Here is an 8,550-nt window from a genome sequence, read left to right on the forward strand (position 1 = left end):
GGATGCGGGTCGGTCACCAAATCGCTCTTTCCAGGAACGACAACAGTGTCCCACTCTGCTCTGCTGAAACTACGCCGCATCTTTCTTACGTCTTCCCCTACTCCTCTTTGGTCATTGGGTTGCCGATGGTGTTCCAGGTGAGCTGTACTACGGGACTGTGCATACATTATTATCAGGGTTAGGGTTGTGAAGTCACAGTTGTGATCTCATACATTAAAATACATTTCATTTAGCTGACGCTTTTATCCAAAGCGACTTACAATAAGTGCATTCAACCGTGAGAACAAACTCAGAACGACATGAATCAGGAAAGTACAATTTCTCCAATAAAGTCAAATTACAAAGTGCTATCAGCAAGAGACGTTTAAGTGCTACTCAAGAGCTACTTGTCGAAAAATATGTGTTTTTAGTTTGCAATGAAAGATGCAGACACTTTCTGCTGCCCTGATGTCAATGGGGAGCTTATGCTACCATTGAGGAGCAGGACAGCAAACAGTCGTGACTTTGTTGAGTGATTAGCTCGCGGTGACGGAGCTACAAGCCGATTGGCTGAAGCTGAGCGGAGCGAACGAGCTGGTGTGTACGTTTTTACCGTGTCCTGGATGTCGATCGGACCTGATCTGTTCATACATTTTAGGCTATGCAGAGACAAAATGAAGTCAAAACATCCTGGTTTAGGTCCAGAAGTAACTAAATCCAACAGAACAGTCATCAACAGCAGGCTTCACTTCATCTGTGCAGATAGGAACTGGATTTACTGGATTTTAAATCCAGTAAATGTATGTGGTTGAGTATTTCAAGTGTCTTTACTTAGCTGCATTTCAGAGACCTTAATTCCGGTTCCCTCTTTAGTTTTTCGCCAGTGGAGTTCGACCTGCGGTTAGGGAGCCCACGGAAAAATCTCAAGAGATTTCAGGTGAAAAGCGAAGGTTCAAGAGCCCTTTTTTCTTTTTTACAGATGGATTAAACACAATTTTGATCACCCACACCGCCTCACCAGTGCATTTTGATGGACTATTTAGCTTTTTACTGCTAACAAATGAATAATTGTGTAACTTTGTTCAACAATCACCATGTCTGGTTTGAGAGTTAAGAAAGAGAGACTGATATTAAACACTACAACAGCACGGCATATCACAGAGGAAAATAATTGTCTATTTAACTATTTCAAAAAGTTAAATGGTTTGAAGTGAATGGCTTTCTTAAATACCTTTTTGGAAACTAAGGCTCATGATGTTGCTTTTTAAATATACATAACATGAAGCCCCCAATCCACAGCAAATCATTTCCACACAGTCCCAAAGTAGTGAGTAAAATAACATTAGCACCATCGAACAAGGCTGATGAAAACGTTTTGAAGCCAGCTGGTTGTTCCGCAACGGGCACGGGTTGCTGACTCATGACTAAAGCCTAATGTGCCAACAGACAGTAAAGCTCCTGTGGCATGTTAGGTGCCATTGAGATGTTACGGCTTAAAAATTGCATAACTCAATTGCCACTTTAGTGCACAATATTGTGTGTGTGTGTGTGTGTGTGTGTGTGGAGCGTTTGCGAGACCTTTATCCCACTCTGTCTGGCCCCATCTGCCATTGTGAACTGGGACGAACAATCTCTTCAAATTAGACGGCATTAGTTCTGCACAATGCTTATCGCCACAGCAACAGAGCTCCCTGGGAAATCACTGCGCTCTCATTTACCAACCTGATGTTCCTCATTAGGTGCACAGGGAGATTTTTGATGTGGTGCATCACAATGAGATTGAAATCAATGAAACACAAAGCAACTCTTTTGGCAGATTTGCAGCTTGTTGCAGCTTTGGTGAGGCGAAAGAAGCCGTGAAGTGAAAAAGGAGGTTCCACCTTCGACTGATGGGTCTCTTGCGGTTTCAGGGGAAATGCTGAGTCAATGCTTCGACAGCCTACATCTGCATCACACAACAAGCCCCGTCTGCAGGAGAAACTCGTCGACACAAGTTCAAGTTGACAGTGACGAGGCGAGGCTGAAGGAAATGTTCAATACAATGTGATGACTAACAGACTCAAACCAACAAAGTCAACAGCTTTCCTTTCGTAGAACTATCCTGAAATACTTATGACTAAACATGACAAAAAGCCAACGGTATTTGTAAAGCACTGAAGGGCCATCTTCACTTTGACTGACAGTCCAGATGGTGGTCCAGATTGTTAGAAGATGCAACAAAATGAGTGGAGGAGATGAAAGAAACTAATACCCTGATCTACTTTGTCAACGAGCTAGCAGTGAGAGCTTTTCTGTGACGCCGGAGGTCTCACTCTGAGAAATACATGTGCTATACCTAGAACCGTAACGGACTCTTTGGCTTGTCCCCAAGGAGAACCCTTTTTGGTTCCTGGTAGTGCTTTTCATAAAAGTTCCACTTGAAACCTTTTGAAAAGGACCAAATAAAATGAAGTATAACAAGGACCATCTTTAAAGGTTTCTCCCCCAACAACCGATATTCCTTTTATAACCCATAAATCATTCTCCAGCTTACACCATGGGTGATCCTGGCTCACAATCACAGCTTTTAAGGGGTCGGAGGATCCTTTAACACTCATTAGTTCAACAACTTACTCCCCAATAAGAGTCAATGGGATAAAAATTGTTCTTAATGGAAGAAATTTGTACCCTAAAAAAATACTTCTTCAAAAAAGGGTTCTTCAATATGTTTCAGGGTAGAACATCAGCTCTTCAGAATAAACCCTTTTGGAGCCCTTATCTCTGTGATTAGAAATCATTTCTGCATTTTCAAATAAGTTATGTTTAAATGAATACTTAAGACTGGGACCCGATCAATTAACAGAAAAATAGTGAGACATTCAAAAAAGGCCCAAATAAGTCTAATTGCCTGTTAAAATTCTACTTTAAAGTGATTGTCTGTTTGTCTTGTCTCCATGCACCATGTTGCACTGTGAGAGGGTGAACTGTGTGTTCATTTGCTTAAAACTTAGTTTGTTCTCACGCAAAAGTCAAAGACACAAAACGTAACACGAAGAACCCTTTGTCCAAAAATGGTTTCCACCAATAATCTCAGCAGACAAGACTAAATCAGTCAATCCGTTTTACTTTCGCTCCACTCGATTTATGTTCAGGATTTTAGTCCACTTTCTCAGTTTTTGGTTGATTTCATACACCTCTCATGTTTGTCCGCACAGGATGAAATCCAGAATTAACTTTTCCATTCATCTTCCTGCTAATATTACTCTCGCTGCATTATCAAATAAAGAAATGCATAGAACTCGTAACACGTAGGCCTAATCGTGCACACAGACTGTTGCAACAGCTGTCGCTAGCTAACGTGCTCGTGGAGGATCTTGGAGGCCACCCAGTGTTTAGCCAGAGGGATTAAACGTGAAGCAGGAGCAGAGGGAAATGTTCCATTTGCATTTCAGTAACTTAAAACACATCTGAAACGGCATTAGGAGAATAAACAATAAGAAAGCAATGAGGCTGTTTAGAAATTACAAACGATGCTGCATTGATTCCTGTCAGGCCTCTGTGTGTGTAGGTCATTCGACACAACAAAGGGGAAGCAAACAATGAAACTATAGCTACAGAGGAACACAGGTAGCATTCAAAACCAGGTTGTATTTCATTAAAATGCATTTGGCTCAAAAAAAAGTTCTACAGTGTGATGCTGTATCGATTCCAAATGCTGTTTCGATTCTAAAAAATAAAAAACACTTAATTTTGTATTAAAGCTTTACACCTCAAAATGAACACAATGGATAGTAACAACGTGTGTGCCCCTTAAAGTAGTGCAATGACTTTGGGCGTGAGAATAACTTGGAGGAATGCAGACCTCATGTTTCTGATCACAAAATAACTATACTTATTTTTACTTTGATTGCAGATTCATCTCAAATTTGATAATTGAATCATAAACCCTGTCACTATAGGCATTATAGATAGATTATTGCCAATACACTATGTGCCCTACTGGTTGGATTTTGTGAAACTGGAAGCCACCTATACACCTGTACGACACGTTAGAATATACACACGTAGATGTGTAATACCTTCCCATAGCTGTTCAAACATCCAAAGTGAAACAAAATAATAACTTCAAGCTCTCCAAATAAAAAAAAAGTACAAATCCTTAGTATTAACACAATTGCTCTCTTGGCTCGAGCTCCATTGAAACGCACATGCGACTCCGAGATGCGCAGTTTGGGGAATTCCCGGACAAAACGCTCTGCGAGGCCCGTCTCGCCTCGCGCATCACTCGGGGTCCGTGATGAGCGAGGCTCGCATGCATGCAGGTGTGTGGGTGCCTGGCCTCCGCCTGCGACACAATCATCATCGGAAAACAAAGCGAGACGACACGTAAAGGGAAACCACGAGTGTCGGTCTGGAGGCCGTGCGGAGGCTGACGCGCGCGCTCTCGGAAAGCTGATGCAAGACAGATAGACCTAGTCCAAGGGCCATTGCCTCCCCAAGACCCGGGTTTATTCATTTGCTTGGCACTGCTTTAACTGTCTACTGACAATCCGAGTGATAACACATGCGACATGGTACATGATATCGACATGGCATCCCGCTCCCATGGACACGCAGTGGTCCCTCCCTGGCAACCCGTCACTGAAACGCCTTAGCTGGAAGTGATCGATTGGAGCGATCAACAAATCAAAGGCACGTGGCAGGGACACTGAATAATTAGGAAAGGAAAATATATACATGTTGTTGTTTTGGGTCCGTTATGCCACGAATGTGGGCTATTCTATTCTACCGTGAATTGTGATAGAAAAGTACAAGTGCCCTGTCAATATCCTCCCACAAGCGTCACCTAGAAGCCTTGTTTTACATTGTAAGCTACTGCGGACTGTTGTCTGAGGCTCCCCCATAAATTACAGCCTTCGCTTCGGTGCAGTGTTGTAAGCAGAGCATGCCCATGGATTACAGAAAGCCCCATGTGCAGGATTAATGCCACCAGATGCTGCTGGGGAACAAGCCTTTTTCTTCTTCTTATTTCTTCCCCTTCCTATCAAGTGTTCAATCTAGACACGCTGAAGAGAAGCAGCGGCTCTACCACCAAATACCCCCCCCCCCCCCCCCCCACACTGATCGGGAAAGATGTTGCAGGATTTGAGTATTTTAGGCAACCCTTTCCGCTTTTGAACATGTGAATGCCTGGACGTCCACGATGCTGATGCTGAGCAGCGTGCCGCACCGCGCACACACAGCGCATCCTTCGAACCAAAAGGAATAATCCCCAGCAGTGTAGATGCACGTGAGATTAAAAACCCTTACCTTAAAAATACGCGTGCATTATTCCATTCTTCTCGCATCATTTTCTGTCTGTCCTGTGGGGGGTATGGGTAGGGGGGAGAGAGGCTACAGCTGAATTCATTGCAACGCGGCTGGTAAGCGCCCTTCTTGTATGCAGCCAGCGAGTTGTAACTGCTTCTGTATGGAAGGTGATTAGTGCCACAAAACACGTAGTTCAGACCAGTACAAATTTATAAATAAGGATATCTTTTAACATAATACAAAAAGAGAGAACAATGCACCTGTTTCAGCACATTTTAATTAACGTCGTGTCTCTTTTAGAAATAGATTTGCCTGGGGATCACAAACCTCTAAACAGACAAACAGATGATTTAGTGCTGAAAATATGAAACGCACATTGTAAAAAGAAAAAAAAGGATGTCAAAGTGAGACATTCTCTCTTTTTTAAGTCATAAGAGAAGTGATGTTGCTAATAACATCCTCTTAAACAATTTATTTTCCTGCTTCTTGTTTTGGGCATTATTCACCCTCTATACTCATAAGATTCACTGAATTCAGAGCTCATGCTCTCCTCCAATGATGTTCCACCACTGTGGTGCTATCAGCTCTGGACCAATAAGCTGAAGAGTCAAACTGAACCAGGAGTGATGAGTATAGCTTTGTGGCTTAACCACTGGAACAAAGCTCAAAATACTGGTTTCAAGTCTGTGTCACAGACCAAGTAGCCTTTAATATTTTCCGTATTTACTTTATAGGAGAAAGTAAATAATATAATAATTCACCGTGATATTTGTTTCAAATTTTGAAATTAGAGTTGGATGTAGAATTTGCTATTTGTCTTCCTGTAAGTGTCAGTAGTGCTTGGAAGTAGAATTTAGGGATAATATTTACTGTGGTTCTCTGAAACCATACTGCCCCCTCAATCACGTGATTAAACCTCTCTAACTATTGGAGGGGCTCAGAACTTACATGACTGAAAAGATATGAAAAATTGACAGCCACAATGTCATTTTTGTCAGAAGCGTGTGAGAACTGGATCTGCATTCACTGCAACATGTCAATCACAGCAAAGCTCTTAGACCTGGACCAAAAAAAAGGAATTACTTAAAAACAATGAATTATTAACGTCTTAAAAACAATATATAGGCCATATCTCTAAAGTCATAAATCCATTCCTGGATGAGTGAACATGTGCTAAATGGATGTTGTACTGGTTCATCTGCCAGGATGGGAACATTGGGCAAATGGATCTACTCAAAAAGGAAAGTGGTCCTTTCTTGGCCCATGCTGCACCTTTCCATCAAGTTTAATGAAAATTTGGCAAGTAGTGTTGTTGTTATGTCCTAATGCTTTACTGTATGATTTGCAATATGGACTGATGTCCATTAGTTTGCACGAGTGGCTTCACCTGAAACGTGGACGACGTCAGCAGGGTGGTGGTGGGTGGGAGGGCGGGGGGGGGGGGGGGCGTTTCTAGTAGCCTTCAGTTTCTAGTAGCCTTCAAAGACTAGGACAGGAAGTACCAGAGCTATTTACACCCCGTTAGATCCAATCTGTAGGCGTCTTTTAATTTTGCAGAACACGCTCACTGTGAGTGAAGCTGCACTTTACTTTGTCAACCGGCCCGTGTTGAGTGGAACGGCGCAGTGCCACACAGACATTTACGTTTTATGAATATTACTATCTTCGTGATAATACGTCACAGAGATATGGTTTCAAATCTGGTGGAATTAGTCGACGTTCCACTTCCTTGTCCTGTTCTCGCGTCATCATAGGTGATTCACACAGTGACATTTGAGCACTCGACACACGGCTGTGTCATATTACACACACACAGCTTCACTGTTTGTACGTGAGAGAGAGAAGGGGCCGAGCAGGCTGTTTCGCCTGAGCCGAGCCGACTGGAAAGCACAGCGCAGCTCCACAGCCTGAAGGATACGATACCGTCGATAAAGAGAACAGCGCCAATAAAAGGGATCCACTGGAAAATAGATAAGTGTATTTACGAGTGCTGTCAATTAATTAAAATATTTATGGCGTTCATGGCGTTTATCTTATTTATTTTTTATGTTTAATTGACCTCATGCGAGCCGGACCGGGAGAGCCGTAAGACGCTAGGTCTGAACTAAGAGAGAGAGATTTAAAGCGATAAGCCCCTCCCAATGCAAAAAACAAACAACCACGCAAAAAGAAAAACAATGCAGTTAATGCATGATCAAATAGTTAACGCTGTTAAAGGAATGCCAGATTAATCTCGCGTTAACGCGCTATCGTGCCCAGCCCTAATATATATATATATATATATATATATATATATACATACATACCTATTTTCTGGCAAGACCGAAAGTAGATGCAAATCTTATAACTTGGCTTATGTCTCCATCACAGAGACCAGTGGTTAACATGTTTCACATGTTTACAACTCTGTTTTATTTACATTATAATACCAGTAAATAATGCTATGTATAAAAGAGGCAAGAACAAAGATGTGTTTGTTGTTGTTGTTTTTTATTAATGTGTTTGTGATAACCTAATCCCAAACAAATGATAATAATCCAAAAGCCTGAAGTGAATTTTGTTAATACACAGTCGTACTACAGGACAAATCACTTGCCACTTTGTAGCTCTGTGTGAAAAAAAAACCCCTATCACAGGGTGGAAAAAGTAAGAAACATACATGAGGACAACCAAGGAGAATCGCTCTCCGTGGCTGTACAGAAGCGATAGATGTCATGTGTAAGTGAGTTAATGAATATATGAAAAATCCACGATCCACACAATCCACGTCAGCAGAAGGCGGTCGAGAGGAGGGGCACCATGGCCCAGGAGAATCACTCTCCCCGGATGTACAGAAGCGTCAGATTCTGTCCAACACAGTCCTAATTGTGGAGATGTCTCAGTCTACTCCTAGCAGAGTGCGGGGCTGGACGATGGGGGCCGTCGATGTCGCGCCTCTTAATCAGCATCTGCGTCTCAGTCTCAGTCTCAGTCTCAGACACCATCTTAGTCCGCAGCGTCTCCCGCATTTTCTGTTTCATTTTTTCTAATTCGACATTTCTTTCCTGCATCTTTTTTCCAAAGGGGCCTCTGGACTTTTTCTTTAGCGTAAGACAGATGTCCTCCAGTAAAGTGCATTCCTCCATCATGTAGTCGCGTGTGCGCAACAGCTGCTGTTGAGATTCGATCATTACCGTGCATTCATTGCTCAATACTTCGACTTGCCGCAGCAAGCGACGATTCCGGTCCAGCTCAGCTTGATATTTATTCTCCAGAATCCTCTGGGAGGTCTGGTACGCTTGA

The 8,550-nt window shown here is 42.5% G+C and overlaps 1 protein-coding gene across 1 annotated transcript in view; it reads right to left on the bottom strand.

Annotated features, from left to right (window-relative positions):
• Positions 1 to 5,589, bottom strand: part of slco4a1 (solute carrier organic anion transporter family, member 4A1) — a 28,502-nt gene extending 22,913 nt beyond the window's left edge. The window contains exon 1 of the mRNA XM_068598548.1: positions 5,269 to 5,589. The gene's annotated coding sequence lies outside the window, so the exon portion shown is untranslated. The remainder of the gene's footprint in view (positions 1 to 5,268) is intronic.
• Between the last annotated feature and the right edge of the window lie 2,961 nt (positions 5,590 to 8,550).

This window comes from Clinocottus analis, unplaced genomic scaffold (genome assembly GCF_023055335.1).
Source record: "Clinocottus analis isolate CAN_PGR_092001 unplaced genomic scaffold, fCliAna1.0.p SCAF_4, whole genome shotgun sequence".
Taxonomy (NCBI): Eukaryota; Metazoa; Chordata; class Actinopteri; order Perciformes; family Cottidae; genus Clinocottus; species Clinocottus analis.